The 25,540-nt window shown below is 46.0% G+C and overlaps 1 protein-coding gene across 6 annotated transcripts in view; it reads right to left on the bottom strand.

Annotated features, from left to right (window-relative positions):
- Window positions 1–25,540, bottom strand: part of RNF152 (ring finger protein 152) — a 76,890-nt gene that overhangs the window by 44,218 nt on the left and 7,132 nt on the right. The window contains exon 1 of one of the 6 annotated variants that reach the window (XM_073898091.1): window positions 10,252–10,856. The exons of 4 other annotated variants lie outside the window; for them this stretch is intronic. The gene's annotated coding sequence lies outside the window, so the exon portion shown is untranslated. Of the gene's footprint in view, window positions 1–7,059; window positions 7,084–10,251; window positions 10,857–25,540 lie in introns of those variants that run through there. One more of the 6 variants, XM_073898094.1, reaches the window with a different exon arrangement.

The raw sequence follows: 25,540 nt of genomic DNA, 5'->3' as shown, positions 1-25,540 counted from the left end.
TCTAGACCACCTTCACCTGGAAATGCAGATGAATATAAAAATGCATTTTGAAGGTACTAACATCTATGTAGCACTTTGAGATTTATAAATATATCAATACAAAGTCACATTTAATCATTACAAGAGCTAGGAGGTATTAGTTTCCTATTGCTACTATAACAAACTATCCCAAGCTTAGTGACTTAAGACAACATGAATTTATTCTTAGAGTTCTGGAGAACAGATGTCTGAAATTAGTCTCCCTAGACTAAAGTCAAGGTGTGGGCATGGCTGGTTCCTTCGGGAAGCCCTGAGAGGAAAATCTGTTTCCTTGCCTTTTTCAGCCTCTAGAGGCAATCTGCATTCCTAACCCATAGCTCCTTCCATGTATTATTACTCTGCTGCCTCCCTCTTATAAGGAAGGACCCCTGGGCTTACTTTGGACCCACCCAGATAATCCAGGATAATCTCTCCATTTCCAGATCCCTAATCACTTCCACAAAGTCCCTTTTGCCCTGTAAGATAACATTCACAGGTTCGGGAATTAGGACAAGGACATTTCTGGGGGCCATTATTCAGCCTGCCACAGAGTAAGGCAAATGTCACCACTATTACCATTATGCCCATCCCCCCTGCCCACCATCCTTATTTTCCCATTAAAACTGAGGCTCAGGGTTGCATGACTTAACCAGTCCCATGTCTGGGACAAGGCTGAATTTAAATCTGACCTCATAACTCTCAGTCCCACTTTCTCTCTGCCATAAGTGTTGCTTCCCCACAATAAGGTGATGTTTGCAATATTACTTTCTTTTCCAAGTTTTCACCACACTGTTAACAAGAAGTGTTTTCACTCGCCCTCAATCATTACTTTTGTTCCTCAGCCAATATATGCCAAGTGGAAACTTCCATGCACTACTCCTGGTAAACATGCCTCAAGCCAGGCCCCTTCCCTATGGCCCAGAAGAACCAGCAAGCCCCCTGAGGCAGTAATTCATTATACAGACTATGATGTCACAACTATCTGAGTGAGCTGCACAAGGTAAGTACGTGGAGAGAAAAAGCAAGCTCTCGGTTGTAAGAGAGCAAAACAATCTGAACTTGCTAAGACATACACATACACATAACCATCTTGAGAAAAATCGATAATTGGTGATGTCCATACACTGTCTGCTTGAAACAGCCTAATCAGAACTGCTTTCTCTTCCCCAACTGAGGAGGTGGTATGTATTTAGAAGCTCAGATAGTGGTCTTCTAGAATGCGGTATCATTTTAGCTGAAGTCATCAGGAAGTAGTGGGTAAGGCTTTCTACACAAAGGACATTCTAATATGATGGTCACACCTCCACTGATGCTTGGGATTTCACATACCCCTCCTCCCAAGCACATCGGGGAGAGAAGAACCTGGTGCTGAATCATAACCACTTTAACAATGGGGGGAGGTAAACAAGCCAAGCAAATCTCACTGCCAAGTTTATACCTGGCCTGAGTCTGTGTTCAATCTGATGTGAAAATGGTAGGCAAGAAAAAGAAAAAAATAAGTGCTGCATCAGAATGCAACTGGTAGAACACCAGCAAGTTACATGATTTTCCAGGAAGAAGAGAACGCATCGACTCTCTCCCCAGAACTATAAAATAACGGCAAACAGGGTTTTAAAGGTCATGTAGAATAATTCAAACAACCAGAATATTATATTTTAAATAAGCTAATGCAGTTGGGGAGAGGGGGAACGCTGGAATATATTCTGTGGCTTGTATTCATGCCAAATCCTTGCTCTGAAGCTATCATTTTATACGATTATAACAAATATTTGGAATGATTCTTGGAGGCAGCAAGATTCCCTGACATCTAAGAGTCAGTTTGGGTCACTCACTCAGAAAAACAAACCAATGCATGTTTAAAGCTTTTCAACAAGGTAGCATTATACAGGAATTCCGGTTTACCAGGAGTCAACCATAAACTCGTAATAAAATTAGGATGCTCCAATCCATGTGATCTAGATATAACTTGGCTAAACTAAAAGAGAGCACACCTGCTAAGTAATCCTTTCTCCGTGCTTCCTGACCTCCAGGTAGTTACAGACCCCTGGGCTCTGGTCCTGGCTCTGCCATTAATTCACCCGGACCAGTAACTCAACTTCTCTGGGCCGCAGAGTTCTCACTGGGAAGGTGAGAGGGCTGCACAGGATGACCTCCAAGGGCTCCTCCAATTCTGACTCCAGAAGCGTCCAAAAGATCCATTAACAAAGTTTACTAGCTGTCTTCTGGAATTAGATTCCAACTGAGTGGGGGAATAAAGTGAGGACAAGGAAGCTGATGGTCAAGACTCTGAACAACTAAAAGCTGGAGAAGACACGTAAGCTGGAGAACAACATGGCGGAATAGAAAATGGGTCCCCCTCCTGGGGAAAGTTACAAAACCTGGGGGACCCAAGAGTTTATTTCAAAGACTCCTGAGAGTGCTTATACTTAACTGCTGGAGGGTCCTGCATTTTTATGCTGCGTCCGGCACTCAGAGCCTCCCAAGTACAGAAGGGATGGGCCAGAATGGGGGCGGCGGTCATCCTTGGGATGGGAATTCCACAGGTAGCATCATAGAAGCATCATCGCTAGGACCCTTCTGGCCACCTAGGGTCCAGCACAGTGTTTAAGGTCAGTCTGATGCAGGGATGGCTATTCATTTGAGCTGGAGACTGAGTGATTAGGAATTGGCTGTACCTTCTTCCTCCTGTCCCTACCCGGGGTGGGGAAGGGGGACAGTAGAGCAACCTTCATCCTCTGAGGGTCTGCAAAATTAGCCACAGCAAATGAAAAGTGGATTCACAAAGCTGTTGAGCTCGCTCAGGATTCAGATCCCCGAACAGCTAGTTCCAGGAAACAAATGTGCTTGCTTAAGTGGGAGAGCCCAGAAAAAAAGTGACAGGAAAATTGAAGACTTGCTATAAAACTCATCTTCAAAAAGCCATAATTATCACAATCGTGTCACCTAAGCATTATTTACAAACATCCTTCTGCACAATTTCTCCTCTTGGAACAGCCGTTGTCTAGATATAGTGCCATTACTCAGGGTAACATTTTAGATTAATTAAGTAGTAAAACACGGGAAAACAAGCATTTTTCCATCAAAACTCTGGAGTGAATATAATTAAAATAAGATGCAAGGGAACAGGCATAAAAGAGGGAGGATCTGACTTTTCACCTTCGTGCTGATAATCCCCACTTACCAGTTTTATAACATGTCACTTTCCAGGGTTGTGTACATTACTCAGTGTAAGATGACCCCCAACACTGGAAAAGGGAGAAAATGTAAAAAAAAAAAATTTCCAGTTTTGCAGATGAGAAAAACTGAGACTTTAAGGAAATTAAATGACTCATCCAAAGTCGAGTCACAACAAAAACCCTGATCACCAAACTCCTTATTTCAAGGCTTCAGGACATCAAACACAGTCTAAGTGATTTTGTTTTCATGATAAAACTAAAATAATTTTTACATCAAAAGCTGTCATCTATTTTGTCTGGGCCTTGCTTCTGAATCTTCCGGGCCTCAGAATATTCTGGTTTGGCTCCTGGCAAAACGAAGCCAATTCTCAAGAGCCACACAAACAGGGTTTTCTCTACCAGCAGAGACAGGCAAGAGAATGCTCCTCACGGTCTGCTATATTAACTGCAGTTCTCCTCATAACCTACTATTCTTTTACATTTTTTAATTGAAGTATAATTGACATACGGTGTTATGCGAATTTCAGGTGTCCAACATAGTGATTCGACAGTTCTATACGTCGCTTGGTGCTCATCACGCTAAGTATAGTCCCCATACAACGTGATCATTCCCTGTGCTGTACTTTGCACCCCCATGACTTATCTGTATAAGTGATGAGATAACCAGAAGTTTGTACCTCTTAACCCCCTTTACCTATTTTGCCCCTTCTCCCATCCAACCCCCACTCACCCCTCTAGCAACCACCAGTTTGTTCTCTGCTTTTACGAGTCTATTTCTGTTTTTGCTTGTTTTGTTTTTTTAGATTCCAGGTATAAGTGAAATAGGGCATTTGTCTTTCTCTGACTTATTTCACTCAGCCGAATACCTTCTAGATCCATCCAAGTTGTCCCCAATGGCATGATTTCATTCTTTTTTATGACTGAGTAATATTCCATTGTGTGTACAGATATTTCTTTTAAATCCCAAGCTTCATGGTTCATGGCCATGATCTGCTTGTACAGGGCACAAAAGTAGCAAACGGTTCCACACTATTTCCATGTCTTCCAGACCCTGGCCAGCAATCAAAAATAGGACTGTGGACCTTTGTTCATTCTATTTGGGGATGGCATCATATCACCAAACATCTCTCAGTCCCAGCTCTGTTAATCCATAGTCGTTTTAGGTAAATTTGTCATGGAAGGTATATAAACATCTACCTTCAATAGTGTTTTCCCAAATAATGTATTTGCCCTGTGATTTTAAGGAATGAGACAACTAAAACAACAACAGCCGCAGGAAAAACAACTCTAGTCTACGCTCAGGTGGTAGAGACGAGTTTAGCCTTATTTTGGGATCTCTGCTACTGAGTCCACAAGTCCACTCAAATCAACGAAGCAGGGTAGGAGGATGGCTCTGTCCCAACCTGGAGTCAGGCTGCCCCAGCCCTCTTTTCTCACAAATGAATCCTCCCCACCTACCCCAGTTTCTAGGACCAACCCTAACCTTAGTGGAGATATCTGGGAGTTTGGTGCAACCCCCCCGGGGACCCCGCCCAAGTCCCCCAGAATGCCAGCTCAGCGGGGACTTCCTGCCAGCACTCCTCTACCTACACCTGGGTCCTTTCCTGATTCCTTAGCCTTCAGGTCTGGAGCCCACTGGACCCCTGGCTGCCTTTCCCTCCCCCAAGCATCTGGACCTGCTGTCCCTTCAACCCTGTACCCTAGGACTGGGACTCTGTCCCTGAGATTCTGCCACCTCTGGAAACATTCCCCAATCCTGCCTCCTTAAACTTCCCATGCAACCCATCACCCCAAGGGGATGCCGCCAGCCCCCAGCCTTCCCACAGCTCCTCCATCTTATCTTGCAGGTATACTTCCACCCAGGGCTCCTACAGGGCAAGTCTACTGCATTCCTTCCTGGCCTGGCAGGGCCCTGAGAACAAGACCAGCAGCTCTTCAAGTGACCCTCTGCCTTTCGGACCATGTTCTTATTTAAATGCCTCTGTCTGAGCCTAAACTCCATTTATGGGTGAGACAGAGCTAGTGAATGGCTGTCCTCATCATCAACCCCTCACTGTTCACTTGAGGTCTGCCAGCGATTTGCATACAGCAAGCTATTAATTGCCCTGCAGACATCATGATGCAGCAAATTCCACTATTTTCACAGAGGTGAGAAACCGAGGATCCCATTCTAATAAGAACCGGGCCTACGTTCTGTTGGCAAGACGCGGGCAAAACGAGGAGTAACCCAGAGTCTCGTGCCTTCGTGCTGACAGTCTGAACCCTCCCTGGGGAAACCACATTTCTTGCGCACGGAGTTATGTCAATTACCCAGTGCAGGAGGGGGCAGAGGAGGTCCTTTCCAGCCCTGGTGGCCCAACCCCCGGGGCAGGGACAAGCACCTGGGCTCCCTGGCATCCCAGTCACCTGCCCGCACGACCCCAAAGCCGCCGCACACTCATTCCACCTCGCAGAAGGGGCCACAGCACCCATTGGCTCAAATTCCCACCCCAGCACTTCTGATAAAACCAATTGTTTCAAATAAAACTGGAAGGACTTTTTGTACTTCCCACCGGCCCCATCGAAGCTTCCTGGTCTCAGGCTTAGTTGACTTAAGTGAAATCGGCAGCAGAGCCTGAGAGCGCTGTTTGGTGCTAATTCAAACTCTAAGCTGCTTCCGAAGGGGGGTGGCATAACTCTAGCACACCACATTCAGGGGCGAGCGGAGGCGAGCGGGGGAGCTCGCAACACATCCCCAGAGACACGCAGCTACCAGTTCTGGAAAGAGCCGGGGGGAGCTGCCTCCCTGTCCAGGCTGGCACGTACTGCCCTCTGCAAAGGAGCTTGAAGCTGTGGTGTGAGTAGATGAGGAGCAATCCACGTGTGTGTGCGCGCAGCAATCCGTGTGTGTACGCGCGCGTGTGCGCAGGGGGTATGCAACGGAGTCCCCCAAAAATGTCTGTTCAAGTCCTAGCCACCTGTACCTCACAATGCGGCCTCACTGGGAAGTAGGGTAACCGCCCAGGTGGTTTGGTAAGATGCGGTCATACGGCTGGGAGGGCCTTTAATCCAACACGCAGGGGCGCTGTCAAGAGGGGAAGAGACGCCTAAGGAAAGAGGGTCCTATGACAAGAGGGCAGAGGTCAGCTGTGCCTACAAGTCAGGGGGAGCTGGAAGAGGCAAGGAAGGCCCCCCCCCCCCGCACACACACAGCGGGTTTCAGGGGAGTGTCGCCCTGCTGACACCTTGAATTCAGACTTCCAGCCTCCAGAGCTGTCAGAGGATGCGTTTCTATTGTTCTCAGCCACCCCGTTCTTTGCACTGTTAGGGCAGCCCTAGGAAATTAATATAAGGTGGAAAGGAAAACTGAGGAATCCCCCAAACCCCTTGATTTAGCAGCAGCACCAAATAAGAAAAATATATGGTTGCGCTTAGGGACTTCCGCAGCACGGCCGCCCACCAGACGGAACTGGAGGAAGAAAGACAAGGCTCTGCATCCCTCAGAGGAAACTTCCTTCCCCTAAGAAGTGAGACTAATTCAGCTCCTGAGTGGGGAAAGGAATGGAGTCGGAAGTCCTGCCTTCTCCACCCTGAGCCTCTTGGCGCCTCTCTGCCTCACAGACTTATAAAAGGTACTAGGTAGGTGTTGTCATACCCCTGATGGCCTTTCATCATCACGACCACTGGGGTGACAGAGGAAGGGGGCAGGTGTTACCATCCCCATTTTACACACAAGGAAACTGAGGCTCTGACGAGGTCACGGGCTGCCCACAGACGAGACGACCATTCCAAGAAGACCTCGAGTTGACAAAGCAAAAGGTTTTCAAAAGAGGTGAGATGGGGAAACAAAACAAAACAAAACAAGCTAAACAAAAGTTCTAGACACTTTGCATGTCCAAACCAAATCAAATCTGCTGGCCTTGACACGTAGCCCCTTTCCCTTTTTCTGAAGGTAGCAACAGTCCCAGAACGTGGCTGTCGACAGAATCTGCCAATTCTCTGGCCGGCTTTTTATATTCAGGTGTCTCCGAGGGAAGGAAAAAAAAAAAAAACTGCACATGTTTCCCAGGCTTGAAATACAAGGTGTCTGCACGCTGGCTCACCGTGTGCTCTAAAATCTTCAAGCACTGTTCTGTCCTTGCTCAGCGGTCACCTGCGCCGGGGCGTGCTCTCCCGAAGCTGGCCTTGAGTGTTCCAGAGGCTGAAGCTCCCACACACTGCATCCAGCAACCTCCATGACTGAGTGAGCCCTCTCCCAAAGCAGCCCTTGGGAAGGCAGGGACCCAGTGGGATGGCCTGGGTCCCAGGAAAGGTCAGGATCGAAAGGGTTAAGCTGGAAGGCCCTGGAGATAAGGCCCTTGGATGGAGAGCTTAGACTATATAATCAGCTGCCTTTTCCAAATATTTAAATCTTTCCCCTCTGGAAAACACCCAGTCGCTGGCCACTGGAAAAGCTTGGATTTCTTCTTTCCTGCCCATTAAAACCTGCAGCCAAGATGCCAGGCAGACACACATTCCCGGGACCAGCCACTAACCACTCTGGGAACGCACGGCCACGAAATGCCATTCCACGTTTTGTCAGCTTGAAAATATTGAACACCACTGAACAAAATTTAAGGTTTCTTTTTTAGACGTAAATGTCTACTTATTTCAAAATGAATTAGTAGTTCTCTGGGTTTCATAATGTTTAATTCATTAATGATAACTACAGCTCGAGAATTTGAAAGGAAATTGCTTCCAGGATAAAATTAAATGCGAAACTCTAAGCAGTGATTCATGGCTGTTCCTATCTAAATTACTAATCCGTGTGACAAACCTGGTTGGCAGCACACAGAAAAAGCAATTCTACTTCCCCCCCACTGCCTTTATATACTTTGCTGAATTGTTTTGCAAACTGCCTAAACCCAAGTCCTAGATAATCCCCTGCTGGAGGCCTCCATCCCATAGTGGGATTCAGTACTGAGAGTCCCTATTGCCTCGGAGAGGCTCATAATGGACCAATACTTTGCGCCTCGGAAAAGAGTTTTCTTGACATTAAGAATTTAGACATGTAATCCAATGGATTTCCAAGGAAACTCATTTTAAATTAAAGACAAATACCCCATGATATCTGTCTGCATCTCCCCAAAGAAACCTGCATAAAACTGTAGAAATGGCAATTTTCCTTTCGTTTGCAAGGAAGCCTAGCCAGCTGAGATCCAATTACATATCCCCCCGTTAGAGAACAACTGGGCACTAGAGTAACCACGCTATCCAAAAGACGAGACAATATAATGCTTCTGAAGTTTCATTAAGCCCAGGTTCTGAAGTTTCATCAAGCCTTCTGCTTCCGGAAATTTCTCTCAAGTCGGTTCCAGCAACCACCGCCTGGGTTCACAGCCGAGGCTAGAGAGGAGAAGCAGGCAAGGACATTCCTGACCACACACACACCCCCCACCTCCAAAGGAACTCAGAGGACCAGGGTCCCCCAGGGCACCTCTCTGGAAACTGCTACTAGACTGCCACAAACCAGGTACCCGGTCTTCAGGCTGTGTCTCACTCCAACCAGCCTGTGTGCTGCTCCTAAATGGCAGGTCAGATCCCCACCAGCCCTCAGGGGTGCCACTCCATGCCAGGGATTTACAGTGACTCCTTTATCCTTGGGACAACTTGGGGAAGGTGTCCTCCTCGTCCCCACACTGCAGAGCAAGAGATGGTGGCAAAGAGGTTCAAAAAGGCTGCCCCAAGTTACAGAGCAAGTAACAGGCAGAGCCAGGGTTCACACCCACACTTTCTGCCCAATTGCCCATGCGTCGAACCAGCTGATCATGCCCCACCACCACTCCGAACATTCCACTCATTCCTTACTACCAAGGGAGCAGCACCCATGTAGCCACCAGGCTCTATGGGTCCTTTGGTGATTCGGTTACATTTGCAGCTCATCTGACAAACACGCTCTTCTCCACCTACCTCCCATTCTGCCTTTTCTAATCTATGTGCACCTGCTCTTTTCTCCACCTCTCCCCCTGGGACAGCCTCCAAGTCCCCCTTTGGGGTCTCCTCCCCCCACCTTTATGCTCCTGGAGTGCCAAGTTCATTCCTTCAGCTGACCATCCACCACTGCCTACCGACACTGGGGGTGCACCTTTGTCTCCCTGAGTGTGTGGCCTTCTCCCAGCCAGCTCACTGGCTTCTCTACGACCCGCCCCTGGTTCCCATGGCGTAGCAGGGCCATGGTGAGATGCTCTGTAACCTCTGGAACTAAAGAATGTGCTACAGCAAATCATCAGTGACACTTAAGCAAAACCAAACCAAACCAGAGACTCAGGGACTTGTCCCCAAATGACCCAGTTCGGTCCCTAAAGAGTGAAGACGAGGAGATGGTGGGACTTATGTGAACTTTGTAAAAGCTCTATCAGGGAGTATTTTTTCCATCAAGCATGCAAACGTTGCAACCATGAAGGGAAAAACACCTAGCTATCTGCTCGCTAGCAAGTGGTCTTATGAAACAAGCCTGTTTGGGATTTAAAATCAGCAAGAGATCACCTTCAGAATGGGAACTCAAGAGTTACCCATGCACCACAAAATTGGGATGGCAAACTGAATCCACAACTCAGACTGGTTTTTATTGTTGTTTCCGAGGGCAGCAGGAGGGGGAGCGAAGAGAGGTGTGAAGGAAGTTCTTTTTCAATTTTAAGGAGGGAGTGTACCCACTCCCTGCAGCTCTTCTGTCGCCCCCACACGGGGGTGAAGGGATGGAAAGCAGGCTGGCCTGCCCCTAGTACCAGTCTTACCAGGCGGGTATCCATTCCTGAGCATGAACTCAGCATCAAATAAACCCCAATACCATCAGCAATGCAGCATGAAAAGCAAAGATCAGGACAGTAACTCACGGTCATAATTTAAAATATGATAATGCTCCTAAATCCCATGAAATGGTTTACAAATGTCCAATGCACGCAAATTTTCTGAGGAACTCCACAGCACGGTGGAGATACACAAAACACACATAAAAATACAACTCCTACCATTATGTAAAATTAACCTAAAACTAATATGCTAGCTGAAACAAACTATGTATTAAATCTGTTTGGCTCACCTTCTTCGAACTTAATGAGCCCCAGGGGGCGGGTGGAGTGGGTGCAATTTGGATGCCGGAGCCTCTTCCAACAAAACCTTCTGAGGAGGTTCACGGTAATGGGTGGAGCTGGGTTTTTCCGATCTCTCCCCATTTTCCTTGTAGGCAGAACAGGCATTCAGAACAAGCTGCTGACTACAGAGGTCAGCTCCAAGTGTCGCCGTAGGCTTACAACACTGTGTTTGGGGGTGTTTCTCCCAGGGAAAAGAATTTTAAAAATATTTTCTTTTCCTCCCAGCTTATTCAAGGTCTCAAGAGCAGCCACACCTGCCCAGTGTCAGCTCAGAGAGCACGGGATGGGGAGAGTGCATCTCCCATCACTGTTGGCTGAGCCTGCAGGGCGCTCCAGAAAAGCCATTTCAGGTCGCAAGGCTAGGCACAGGCTTTACAAGTAACTTCAAGGTTGTCCACTAAATGAATGAAAAGGCATAAATCAGTATCGTGCCCTGTAGTGAGGGACGTGGAGGAAAGAGGCAGAGCAGGAAAGTGTGTAGGCAAGTCAGGAGTAGGCCTTACAAAAGCAGTTTGCAGGAAAAGGTCAATGACATACAGGAGGCTTCCCACGTGACATAAAGCAGGTTGATAAAGGGACTGCCTAGCCTTGAGGTTCTCAGGGTTCCCACTTTAGTGATTAAATAGAAAAACTAAAAGTATTCACTGTTTTTAAAAATATAGGTCTTTCATAAGCATTTGAAATTCTCAGAAAACATTTTTTTTTTAGAACATTCTAACACCTTGCAGGTGATCTTGTTTGTTACACGAATACCTTAAGTTCTCCATTTCTTTGTAAGTGGAACTAGCTAAATAAAGGAAGCCCCGGTCTCCACCATTTCAATTACCACAAAATTCTAATTAGAGAAATCCACAGAAATGGGAAATCTCGATCTTCACGTTTTAACTGCTAACGATACAACAATGATATAAAGACGAAATGAGAAAGTTTGTAAGCAGCTGTGCTTTGAACAGGAAACCACAACAGTTGACAGTGTCATCAGGATTCACTATAAGCTATAAGCACTTGTATTTTCTGGTAGAGACTTCTGCGTGGATCCTCTTCACTCTGAATTTAATTCATGGAAAAAAAAAAAAAAAAGATGGGCAAGTCTATCAACGCAAAGTAGGCCTCACCATATACCTTGTCATATCATATCTTTCCATTGCTCCTAAACCTTGCCCTGTCTGGGAAAGAAATCATTTGGAAATGCGGAAATATTGTTTTACTGGACCCACGTCTGACTCTAATCCCCTGCTCTTAGGATTATAAAGAGGCTGGAGTGGAGGTCGGGTTCAGAGCTCAGCGAGAAGCCTTCGGTAGCCAAACGTCACTGCAGCCAGGACATGGCCTATGCGCTCCAAAGAGAAACAGGCTTTACGGATCAGTGTCTGAGGATGGGGTTTATTACTACAAATACACTCATGGATGGCATTTTTTAAAGATCTTCACGCCATACATTTCCTCTGCTTGTCTCCCACACCACTTTTCTCCGACTAAGTGACCTCATCTGCTTGGGCTTTTTTCTACCCAAGGAGAAAAGTGTGCAGGCAGCGCTCCCTTTCGTGTTCCCGGGGTCAGTCCCCTCGCCCCCTGGCTCTTCACAGGCAGCCTGCTTCCCCTCCGGGAAAGACTCCGCAGCCCGCCATCTGCACCGCTCCAGAGTCCAGCCAGGGTCTGTGTCTCAGCCAACGATGACCCCAACCCCACTCCCTTTAGGTTTTGCTTCAGGATGTCACTGTTCTTTCTCTCCCCTTTTTTTTCCTTTTTTAAGGATGTGGAAAGAAGAGTTCCTTTAAGGTTAACCAAGAAGGAAAAAGGACCAGAGTCCTATTTTCCTGCCAGCATGTTTGTAGACCTCACTTCTTCAGATCCAAGAAAAAGAAAAGTGAAGCCAAAGGGGCCCAGCTCCATCCAAGGCAAAACGATCCAGTTTAAATTGAGTGCTTCCCGGTCTTCCTGCATTCACGCCTCCTGCCCTGGTTCTGGTGCTCAAGCCAGTCCTCCCACCACCCCATCCCCAAGTCTTAGTGGGGCCAATCTGTCTGGATAATGTTACAACCTGTGGTCTTCTTCTGCACGTTCCCTCCATCAGACCCGCCCACACCCCATCGGCACCTGCTTCCCAGCAGGGCTGGCAGATACTCGATCCAAGCGATTAGCTACAACACCCTTATGGAGGTGATTGTGTTGCCCTTCACAAGGGCGCTCACGTTTTAGCAAAGGATTCAGGGACATAAAACTCAAAAGGAAAAGGAACTGATTTATAATGAATCATCTACGTACCAGCTTCAGACCCCAGACACATCATTTAATTTCTCTGGGCCTGCCTCTGGTTCCCACCTCAGACGGCTGTTCCTATAATTAAGTAAGCTAACATATACATAATACTTAAAACAGCACCTGACACCTTGCAAGGGCTCCACCACGCATCAGTTTTATTAACCTTCACCATGACCTTCTGAAATAAGTACTACTGGTCTCATCTTAAATGAGGACACAGAATGACTTGCTCAGGATCGTAAGGCTGATGAATTAGCAGAGGAAGGATATAGCCCTCGGTCTACCAAGGGACCACAATCCCTGCTGTTCTCAACACAACACAAGGAATGACTCTCTACTGGTAAAACCATGGACACTCTGCAGACCTGTGAGGTGAGACCCCATTGAAGGGGTCCTGTGGTGTGCCGACGGTGGACTATCAGAAGGAAAGCCTGGGCAGCTGGGGTGAGCACGGAATGATTTCTGGAGCATGACCAGAGTTGAACAGCAGGGTGTATCCTCTCGGGGTGGTGGTGGACCTAACTCAAGGTCCACCTCTGAACCACAGACCTTGGTCTACCCACTCGCCTCCTTCAGGCTCTGCTTTTCCCGATGATAAAATGGGACATAAAATTTACTTGAGACACTGCAAGCTCCTGACCCCGGAGTTGTTCATGGCAGAGGAGGAAACCTCTTGTGAGGGAAACTCCAGAAAGGGAGTAAGCCCTACAGTAAGGAGGACAGCAAACCTGGGAATGTAAGTTACTTGCAATGTGAGAAATCGAGGCTTCACTGAACAGGCTAGAGATGAATAATGCTTACTTAGGGGAAAAAAAAAAAACAAAAAAACTGCCAGAGCCAAAAATATTACTAATGACCTCGATAGTATCTGGTTAAAAATTCTGAATTAAGTCTGCATGGTGTAATTTTTAATCTCCAAAATATTCCTGAAAATTCACCTATTTCCATTATGGGTTACAAATCCATAATTAGGCCTCTTTCCTTTCTGGCTTGTTCTACAATTGAAAAGCATTCACTATTCCGCTGAAGTGGACATCCCTCAAAATAACCTCATTATTCTAGACTTGCACAATTATGTCACGGATCTAATTACTACCATCATGATTCCAGTGGCTATTTGTTGCACCATAATTTCCAGATGAATTTCTGGTGTAGAAATAAAATAGCCACAATAAGATAATTAATTACAACTCTATTATGACTACGGCACAGAGTGACCGAAATTAAAACTCTGAAAGTTTTAGTATTTCATTTTTAATATCCTGTTCATCTTTGTAGCCAGCAAATAATTACTATAAAGATGCTTATTGTTAGTATATTTTGTTTCTAACAGCACTGCTTTCTTGGTACTTTTCCATAACTTCTACTGCAAAGTTTTGAAAGACCACTGTGTCATGATGGTCTGAGTACCACTGCTACTACTAATCAGATTCAGGGTTTTCTTGTTTGTTTGGTTTGGGATTTTTTTTTTTTAAGATTTTATTTATTTATTTGAGAAAGAGACAGCGTGCAGAGTGAGAGTGGGAGGGCACAAGCAGAGGGAGAAGCAGACTCCCCGCTGAGCAGGGAGCCCGACGTGGGGCTCGGTCCCAGGACTCCGGGATCATGACCTGAGCCGAAGGCAGATGCTTAACTGACTGAGCCACCCAGGTGCCCCCAGATTCAGGGTTTGTATGCTCCTTTTGCCCCTTGGGAGCATAATCTTTTTTTTTTTTTTTAAGATTTTATTTATTTATTTGAGAGAGAGAGAATGAGAGATAGCACGAGAGGGAAGAGGGTCGGAGGGAGAAGCAGACTCCCCGCCAAGCAGGGAGCCCGATGTGGGGCTCGATCCCGGGTCTCCAGGATCATGACCTGAGCCGAAGGCAGTCGCTTAACTGACTGAGCCACCCAGGCGCCCCCTTGGGAGCATAATCTTAACCAAGCTGCCGAATTTCTTTGGGTCTCAGTTTGCTCATCCCAAAAAAAAAAAAAAAAAATGGGGCTTAAAACAGAACCTACTCCTAAATCATTGTGATAATTAGGTAACTTATATAAAGCTTCACAAAATGCTTTGGATTTAGTTACTGCCAAGTAAAGTTAGCAATTACTTCTTTAACTTGTAAATTCAATTCAAAGGTATTCAATATTTAAAATTTTAGGGGCGCACGGGTGGCTTAGTCGTTAAGCATCTGCCTTCGGCTCAAGTCATGATCCCGGGGTCCTGGGATCGAGCCCCGCATCGGGCTCCTTGCTCAGTGGGAAGCCTGCTTCTCCCTCTCCCACTCCCCCTGCTTGTGTTCCCTCTCTCACTGTGTGTCTCTCACTGTCAAATAAATTTAAAAAATAAAATAAAATAAAATTTTACTCAAGGGGCGCCTGGTTGGCCCAGTAGGTGGAGCATGCGACTCTTGATCTCAGGGTCATGAGTTTGAGCCTCACATTGGGTGTAGAGCCTACTTCAAAAAAAATAATAAAATAAAATAAAATTTTACTCAAAATGTTGTCGCCTCCATTTGCTTCTTTTTCTGCCAATGTACTAAACTGATTGATTATCCAACAGTCAGTTATGAACATCAGTCCACCTGACACATTCTCTGAAGGAATAAGGTTCCTTTCCAGAACCCAAAGAAAGCAGACTCGTTTTCTGAGACAATGGAACCAGCTAGAACAAAGCACAGGGCAGCAGACTGGAACTAATCGGCACTGATTATACTACAGTTTTTTGAGGCTGAGGGGCAGAGATTGCATTGGTAAACCTCACAAAAGGAAGATGAAAGCCTCTCCCATCTTCAAAGTATTTCCTAATCTATCTAAACGAGTAGTTTATTCTGTGTATTTGTGACCATTCCTCACACCATGAGTGAATTTTGTCTGATTAATTTAATTTTAGACATACAAAAACTAATTTCAGGCCTCTACTACTGTTTTACCCATTTGGGGCTCCAAGTATATTTTGGTTCCTGAAAACCTACCCCCAACTTCTTACATGAAATCCAAAGGCCGAACTACAGGGCAATTTGCCCCAATAGTATCCCCTTGCTGCTAGTTTCGTAGCACATTAACTGACCAGAGAGAAGAATCAATCAAGATACTCAATATGTCTCTGGAATAGCGAACCAACATACTTCCCATTACCAATACGAGACTCGGCTACCAAGATGCTATGCCCCCCAAAAGAAAACTTCCTGATGATACGGCCCTTAACCAACGAGTAGCATGAAGATACCACATCCAAGATAGTGTGGGGGATATACAAGTGTTAGATCACTACAGGCTTTGAGGAGATTAAGAGCCAGTTAGAGATAGAAGATAACCGGTTACAACAACATTTACTGGTGAAAAGAAAAAAAAAATAAGCCAGGTCCCTAGATGCAAAGATGCATAAAGGTAGGCGCGGCCCTCACGCAAGCCACGTCCATCATCACTCAGCAGCCGGCCACCCCGGGGCCCCACGTTAGGTCTGCAAGATGGAGGAGGCAGCAAAGGTCCCTTACCCCCGCAATCATCAGGGACTCAGAGATGGGCCTTGGGCACGGTACCAGAGAAAGAGTTAGGATTTGAACTGAGGGGTGGAGGAAGAAAAAAAAAGGCAGGCATCCCCAAGGAGGCCATAGGAGGAAGGCAGACCAGCCCGAGCATGCCCAGGGGCTGATGAGATAGAAATACCATGGCCAGTTCGGGTGAGCAGAGCTGCAAAATAATCTCAAATGTTTTAAATCTAGGAGAAATCATAATCAATCTGGGGAGAATAAATATAAATTTAGCTCCACTATAACATGAAGTCACACATTACCTTTTAGTTTTCAATACATGCAAGTGTCCTATGCTCCAGGAAACAAATGTGTTTTCCTCATTCCTGCCTCCCTTTTGATCTATGTCCTTTCGCAGAAAGCTCTCAGACACTCTCTCTCCCCTCCCTGGCAACATGGTTCAACCTCGGACTCACAACGGCTGTCTGGATGTGGATACAGCTCTGTCCTCTCTTCCGAATGCCATTTCCAAAGAGAATTCTGGATTTCTTCCAAATCTGGCCTTTTCCACATCATTTTATATTTGTTACTGTTATTCACCCCGTAACCCAGACATGAAAACCTGTTTATCTCCCACCTCTCATTCCACTGGTCTCCACAATTCCACTAATTTTGTCTCTGAAATGTCTCTTGTATTCACGCATCCTTTCTATTCCTGTGGCCTGCCTCCTGGGGTGCGGGTCTTCACTACATCTTCTCTGGACCCCAACTGGTCTCCCCACCTTTGTCCTTCCCCATCCACATTGACTGCTGCCAGATTAAGCTCCCAAAAGCACAGCTGCCTACCCACATGCTCCCCATCCCCAAGCCATCAATGACTTCCTGCCAAATAAATCCCCAAGGCCCCCTCCCCACCAGCTATTCTAATCCTTTCCCTCTCAGTGCGGCTTGCCTGCTCCACAGTCCTAAAGCATTGTAGTCATAAAGCATTATTTGTTGTCCGGAAGACAAGATCCACCCTCCCCTAGCACCTTGCTGCTGCTGGAATGCCACTCCCCTGCCCACGTGGCCAGACTACTCCCTACGCTTCAAGAGCATGGCCGGCCGAATGCTACCTTCTTGCATGAAGCCATCTTAAATCCTTCAGCAGGAAGTAATCTCTCCCCTCCGAACCCTAGTACCACTTCATCCACTACCAGCTGGCATGTGAGTTCCTTGTGTGCATGTGTTCTCAATCCTACCAAGGTGACCTCCTAAAGGAGCAGCTCTGTAGGAAAATAATCTAACCAATGTGCTAAGGTAGTACTTCCTTAGGAGGAAGCACTGTGCCAAGAGTTATGGAAGACCCAAGAGCATCAGTTGACAGCTAAATTGGGAAATTATGCTCAAACAATGCAAAAATAAAGCAGTAGTATCAGTAACTCTTTTTAACCATCATATACAGATGTTCACCGAATTCATGAAAATATAGAACATCTCAGAGAAAAGGAGTCTCCTGAACAGAATGAAGAATCTGAGGCAGCATACTGATACATCATAGCCTCAACTCTGGAGCCATTTGGGGCTGAGTTCTAATGCAAGCTCCGGCATTTACTCACTTTGTGACCTTGAGCAAGTCATTTGGCCTCAAGTTCTTATAAAGAGACAAATTAAAATGGAGATATTAAAAGTACCTTCCCCTTCAGACTGTAGTGAGAATTATGCACGCACTATGCAAAAGCACTTAGAGCCTGGCATATAACTAGTCCTATCCGTGTTCGCTAGTCTGACTAGGGTGCAAATGTTCTATATGGGGGAAAAAAAACCACAAGAATCACCTATTTGGTAGTTAAGATGCCTAGCAGGACTTTTACTAGAAAGGAAGACTTTACCATCTTAAAATCGTCAATCCACCTTGGCTCCACATCCTGACTGACTGGTAGGGTCTCTGGCTGACTGACAGGTAGGGTGAAATTCACCAGGGGTGGATCTTGTACCGCGGACCAAAAGCTGTGCAAACAGAGCGGGCCCCTCGGCCACTGAATCAGACACAAAGCCTTCAGCCGTCGAAGGGCTCACCCACAAACAGCCGCTGTCTCCCACAAACAACCCCGCTGGCCAGGTGGGGGCCAAATGAAACCGTCCGACTTACGCATTTTGGTCCGTGGCTCTGTGTAGAGACAACCACAGATACAATTAATTGCTGCACAAGAAATCCAGAACTAGGCACTGAATTTGGTCTGATAAGCAAGGTTTCGGGGTCAGATTTTTAAAGGACACTAATCCACAGCATCCAGCTGGACTATGCAAATAAGAGTCTGTTTCAAGGCCCATCACATCATACGGTGACTTATTAATTACTGGTGACTGTAGGGTATCAACATCTGTCATTTTCCCCCCAAAATGTTAAAACACATTATACATAAATTGCCACAAATAAACAACCTGAGCCTGGACCACGGGCGCATATTCCCACACAGTGAAGTGAAACCTCCAAGGGCATTTGATGTTTTATTACTTTTTACTAAAATTATTTATAGCAAAAGTGCCTGTTATTCACATGTCAGAATTACCAGAGTGGTGGAATCACAAATTCACATTTCTCCTCGTCTTAGTTTCTGACAAAATCTAGAAATTAACAGAATTATAGCACTAAGGCTGATGCCTTACAAGAACAAACAGAAATATCTATCCCTTTCTCCATGGTTGGAAGATCTGTTTTTACTTATGACCTGGAATCCTGCCACGACTGCTTCAACGAGATCTCTTTATCCAAATGTCAGGGGAGGTGAGGCAGGGGAGACTGACGGCCAGAAAAAATACCCCCAAATCTCACTGGCCTAAAGCCACACATGGTTTAACCTCTTCTTCACGCCACATTCCAGTTCCGCTTGGCGAGGGAGGTTCTGCTCCACACAGTCATTCAGGCTTCTCCCATCCTGTGGCTCCATCATAGCCCAGGGCTTCACAGTTCGCCCCCCAGCCCCCCTGCAGCTGGCCAGCAGACCAGAAAGAGAGCAAATGTGGAAAAGGCACTCCCACCCTTGGCCGCCTCGCATTCCCACACACATCCCGTTGGTGAGAATCGGTCACATGCCCCGCCCACCCCCACATGTGGAAAGTAGTCTAGTACAATGGTTGTCAGCAGGAGGCAACTGTGACTCCCAGGAGACACTGACAATGTCTGGGGACATCTTCACTTATCACAACGAGGCAACTGGCATCTAGCGGGTGGGGTCCAGGCATGCTACCCAACACCCCACGGTGCACAGGTCAGTCTCCCCACAACAAAGAATCATCCAGTCCCAAATGTCAACAATGCTGAGATTCTGCTAAGCACCTAGCATATGACAGGTCACCATCATATGACCTGTCAATGCTCAGGTCTACCGCCATCTGTCACGAAGATACACTCTAATCAATCCCAAGGAATCCAGATTTGAAGTTTGTTCATTCATTCCCTCGTCTGTTCCTCCATCCACTCGTCCAAACTCCTGAACAAGACAACGTCCCTGCACTCAGAGAATTCTCGAGGGGGGCACGGCGGCAACCACGTACAGACCATCACACACGGAGGGAAGTGGGATCAAAGAAGAAGAACTGGAAGGAACACTAATTCTTCCGGAGGAAGCTGGAGGAGGATCCATAAAGCAGATGGCCTGGGAAGGAAGTCTTAAGGCACAGCCTTGTAGCTTTCCATCAGAACAAGGTGTTTTTGTGGGAAGGGGGTCAAGGAAGACAGGAAGAAAAGGCACCCCAGGAAGAGGGAACTACATGAACAAAGGAATGGCCATATGAGAGGACAGGACTTCTTCCGCTTTTGGAATGGGGCAAAACAGTAACTAGGGGAGGAGGGTCCACCCACCAACAGCCATTGTAAGAGATACTTTTTGTTCAAACAATATTTTTTAGTAGTGTGTTCATGAAAGTCATAAGTGCCCAGCTACACACGCTGGCTTTCAGTCAAGTGGCCCTTCAAGAAACAATTCCCATCACCCAACTACATAGAAATGTGTGTTAGCACAGGGCAAAGCTCAGATAATAGTCGGAAATCTCACTGCAAATTTCCCAGCAGAACTCCTCACTGACACTTTCAAACCATGAGGCCTCAAAGTCAGCATCAAACTGATTCAGGGAGATGCGGACCAAAATCATCCATCTCTGTTCCCAGAGACAGAAGAGTACAGGAGTCCGATCACTTCCTGAGTTATATGACACCGAACCCATTTTTTTTAAAAGGCGTTACTGCTTTTTTCAATCCCGAATCCCAGCCGTGGATGTGGCTCCCAGGCTGGGGTTAAGTGCACAGACCGCACGGGCTCATATCCCCAGGCCTCTGGCATAAACTCGCCGTGTGTCCTTGGGCAAGTCCCCTAACTTTTCAGGATCCACTGCCTCTCAGATAACATGCTTAAAGCAGTTAGCCCTGAGCCTGACGCATATAATACACATTATCTGTTATCTCTGTACTAGAGTTATCTCCCCCATTCCCCCCAGAAATACACTGTGGAATCCAACAGTTTGGGAAGGAAAACATCTGATAAGCTTCCATGTCATTTTGTAAAACATGCATTATTAATAACAACGTCAATTTGCTTCAGGCAAGATGCTTTTAATTACGAAGTCAATACCATCATGTAAACAACAGTTGTTCTTAATGTTGAAGCTAAACTAAAATTGAGTCTAAAAAATACCACCCTCCTACACCATTATTTACCCCATTATTCGCTTAACTCACTTTTCCTCCCTCCAACTGTTGGTACCGCACTCTCTTTTTCTCATTTTCGCTGTGATCTGCTCTGGGGAAACAAAGTGTATTTAGCTGTTAAGTACTATAGATTATATCGAACGACACCAGTCACCTAGCACTAAAAAGCCTCATAAAAGGAAGAAATTTGTTTCTTCACAAGTCGGAATCTCAAAGGAGAAGTTAAACCCAGGGAAGTGGACTCCAGAACCCAGAGGAGCGTCAGCCCATGCCTAGCGGCCCCCTCCTCCGCCCCACTTCTGGGGTGTCCTAGGTGATCACACGGGAAGCCCCAGTCACCTTTACTTACAGTGGCCACAGAGTCTAACGGAGCTGCCCTTTGCAGTAAGCCAAGGACAAGGAACAAAATGAACACCAAGGCGAACGGACGACCGAGGCTGACTCCCATTTACGCTTCAAAATTGATTATCACTGCCCTCCTAATTTACAAGGAATTCTAAGTCGTCTGGACAGCATCTCTTTTTCAATTTCCATCCCAGACTGGCCTTGATTCCAGAGAATGTTATTTTAAGGAGCACATTAAAGAGAAGGTTTGGCACCTCCACGGACAGGTTCCACAAATAAGATGTAGCAAATCTGGGGTAAAACCTCACATATTCTTTTTAACTTCTTGGTGAAGACATTTTTTCTCGCAAATCAAAGAACTTCTTGTTGGGAAGAATGACTGCCCTAAGAGCCAATTCTCAAACACCTCGTTTATCGCATAAACTCAAGGTGTGTGAACGATTCATTTTGGAGAGCTCTGACTCTGCTGCTGGGAAAAAAATAAAATAAACGTGTGATTCTGTAAAAAAACACAAAAAACAAAAACCGAAAAAACCCATTAACTCTTTCAGCTAATATTTAGTATTTGTGTATAGAAATAAGGGCAATTTATAAAGTGAATTCTGCTTGTCCCCCTTCCTTAAACAAGCCATTTACCTTTTCCTCAGGTGAAGCAACAGGCCCTGAAGAAATCTGGCTTATCAGGAACCGAAATGAGTATGATTTCTCAGTATGCATGGTGATTACCCAGGAATCTGAGTTGAAAGAGTGACGTAAATGTCTAGCAATTGCCCCCAAGTGCTCTGTGCTTGGGGTTTGCAGAGCTAGCAAACTAATTACTGTTTCTGGCAATTTGCTGCAGGTCCTAACATCCCCAGATAAATAGTTACACTTCCCAAAAAGAAACAGAACACAAAGGGTTATCATTGGAGGCATCAGCTAAAGACCAGAAAAATCTGTGGCTTATCCCAGGGCCTTATCAGTTGCCATCAATCCCATGTGTTAGTAATGGAGACTCAGAAAGAGGGAATGCAGGCCAATTGGAGCCCGGGCCCCAGACATCTCCACTCAGTAGTATGGAGCTAGGCCTGCTTCCCTTCCCAACCCCCACTTGGAATGAACAGACTCATCAGGAAATCGCACCCTTAACTCGAGGAGGAAAGCACTGGGCAGTGTGTACACAAGCACTCGATCACACAACCGTTATGTTCACAACATGTGCACGTTCCAGAAGCATCCTAGCGGCAAACAAAAGACAAGGCATCAGCCGGTGTCACGTGGTTCCACCAAGAAAAACAACAACAACAACAAAACAGTCAAGAAAAGCCTAAGCTGATAGATAAATAAATACACTCCAGATAGCACAACAAGGAACCCAGAACAGAGAGAGGGCCATGCATTTGCAAGGTAGCCACCCAAGGGCCCAGCCTGAAATCCTGCAACGATCAGCAACCCAGCCCTGAACTGGAACCCAGCTCTCAAAGTTATTCCTCAAGATTAAATTCCACCATTCCTTCAACAACTGCCTATTGAGTGTCTACTGTGTACCAAACCCCGTGCAAAAGCCCTTCCAGGCACAGCAAATAGTATGGCTTAAGGAGCATTTTTAAAAGATCCCACTAACTTTACAGTCCTGTTGTATAGTCTAGTGGCCTTTCTTGCCTATGCTCAAGAGATCTCTTCTTTAATAAAAAGAACAACAATCATAAAGATCCTATTCCAAAAAGCATATTCATAAAGAAAAGGATTGACAAAGCCAACTGCCTTCTGCAGGCTTATCCAGCCCTGTTCTCTCCTGCCTCTTTTCTGAGGACGGCTGCCTCTCCATCCATGTGAAATGTCCACAAAGCCTGCTTCAGGGGCCAAAAAAACAATCCCAGAACTCAGGACCCCTGAGTAGTGTGACCAACTGATGCTAGGTTTCCTGGGACCATTCTGGTTTTAAGACAGAAAGTCCCTCCACCCAGGTATCCTCTTAGTCTTGGACATGCTGAGTCAGTGGGTCATCCTACTCGCCAAGAAAGCAGACGCTTGCCTAGCCTGGGGGGAGGGGGGCCACAGGGAAAAGGAGGCTGGTGCTCTTGAAGGAAGGCCTGATTGCTTGCAGGCTGTCCCAGAGCCTCTCAGGTGGCTCCAGCTTCCTCCTGAGAAGGCCTATCACCTTAAACTCCACACCATTCAAGCAAAGCTTTAGAAAGACTCTCCAGTGACAAGACTCCGATGACATGACATACAAAGCAAGTCCTCATAAAAACGCCAAAGGCCGTAGTTCTTTAGATGTGGTTCTCTTCGTGGCTAGTTAAAGAGCTTCTTCAGTGTAGAGCACAACTATTCATCCCGAGATTTCCAGATTTCACCACCACAACTGGTGGATGGTAGATGCTGAATAAAAGGGACATTAATAATAGCCACCACGATGCAGCATTTACAATGCACAGGGCAACACGTTAAGCACCTTATGTAAATGATCTAACTTACTCTCAAGTAACTCAGTGAGGTTGTCCACCACTTTCCAGGTGAAGCAACCAAAGCTCAGTCAGACCTTATTTACTCAAGCTCATTATGGCAGAGCCAACACTTGAACCCAAACCCATCTTGCTTTAAAAATTCCAGGTTTTTAATCACTCAACTGAGTTAGGATCAGGTAAGACGAGTATGTATGGTAACAGATCAAGAATTGAGAGAGAAGGGTATCAGATACATTTCTTTTATTCTGTCCCCTTTCAGCTCTGCCACTAAAAAAAAAAAAAGGCAGAAAACCAAATTAATTACAAGTTAAGTTTGTACATTAAGCTAAGGGAAGGCAAGGGTTTTACTCAGAATTGTGCAGAATTGTGCCTAGCGAACAGTAGGCACAATTTAATGTATACAATTTAACATATACAATTTAATATATACAATATACAATTTTATACCTAATACAGGGTTTGAGACATTGGTTCTCAGTATTTCAAATGCTATTTTACCCATCACCAGAGGTGAATAGATGGATTCCCACCTTAGGTTTCTCAAGTGTTAAGATGACGGAGTAGGACCAGATGGACAAGCACCTGTCCTGGATAAAGATGGCTCTCTACCTGGATGGTCGAATTAGCTATCACTCCCTTACAATGACCATGATCCTTATGTCGCATACAACAAAGGGCCAAATTCTCCAGACGAGGTACAGCGATCTATCCACATTCTCTCCAACCACTTTTAACCTCATATTAACCTGAAAGGAAGCAATTTACAAACCTACCCCAGAGCCACACAACTGGAAAAGAGTATCACACCAAATACTTTGTTTTTGAGACATTGAGCTCAGCTCCATTCCTTAGCCCTCAAACTGAGAACATTATTTTGATGTTAACGTACCCGTGGCCATTTTCTCCAAGCAGCTAAAAACATTTCCTCTTTCCTAATAACGCTATCCGTAATGATCAAGCATTCCAAGGGTTAGGGTTTCTATCCTGGGAACCAGTACTCCAAAATCAAAAGAGGTAGAGCAAACCAGATGTCTGCTGTTGTTTTGGAAGAAGCAGACAAACAGAAGATGAAAAACAGACTACCAATAACAATTCATCTTGTTAGAATGTTCACTTCCCAACTACTGAAATGCACACTGAAGCCTGGCAACTCTAATTTGATTCAATACTTAATCATTATTAATGCAAGTAGGGGAAGCTCTTAAAAATACGTTTCCCTCGGGGTGCCTGGGTGGGTTCCATCAGTTGGGCATCCAGTTCTTGGTTTCAGCTCAGGTCATGGTCTTGGGGTCCTGGGATCGAGCCCTGTGTCGGGCTCTGCACTCGGCGGGCGGTGAACTTCTCCCTCTCCCTCTGCTCCTCCCCCACCCCACTCATGCTGGGGCTCTCTCTCGCTCAAATAAATAAATAAATAAAATCAGGGGGAAAAAAAGTTTCCTTCTTCTTAACTTCCTTTAAGTCTAAGGCCAAAAGCATCTGTAATTCCTTTATCAGTAGGTCAAAATCATTTCTGTGCTGTCAAAGGTTCATCAATGATTGAGTATTTATTGAGCCCTTCTGTTGTACAAACACAGTGGGGAATACAAAACAGGTTCAGACCTCATCCAGTATTCATCTCTAAGGAGCCTGCAAGAGAAATGAGCTCTTGCTGGTTTCAGTCCCTACATCCACCAGCTCCAAGGCCCCCTTGGAGGAAACTGTATCCCTCACCCTCTCCCCCAGCTGAGCAGTGACTGGAAAAGTCCCATTCACATCCTGGGACATCTTTTCAGTGTATCACCCTTTATCTGAACTAGCTTGAGTGGGTTTCTGTTCTTTGCAATTAAAAAGAAAGAAAAAGACGGGCGCCTGGGTGGCTCAGTCGGTTAAGCATCTGCCCTCCCCGCAGGTCGGATCCCAGGGTTCTGGGATCGAGCCCCGAGTCGCATTGTGGCATCGGGGGTCCCTGCTTAGTGTGGAGTCGGCTTCTCCTTCTGCCCCTCCCCCCTGCTCATGCTCTCTCTGGATCTCTGTCACTCTCTCTCAAATAAGAAAGAAAGAAAGA

This window comes from Callorhinus ursinus, unplaced genomic scaffold, assembly GCF_003265705.2.
Source record: "Callorhinus ursinus isolate GAN/ISIS: 27379988/994484 unplaced genomic scaffold, GSC_fseal_2.0 scaffold11, whole genome shotgun sequence".
Classification (NCBI taxonomy): domain Eukaryota; kingdom Metazoa; phylum Chordata; class Mammalia; order Carnivora; family Otariidae; genus Callorhinus; species Callorhinus ursinus.
The sequence above is the reverse complement of the archived record's forward strand: the minus strand, read 5'-3'. Positions and strand labels throughout refer to the sequence as shown.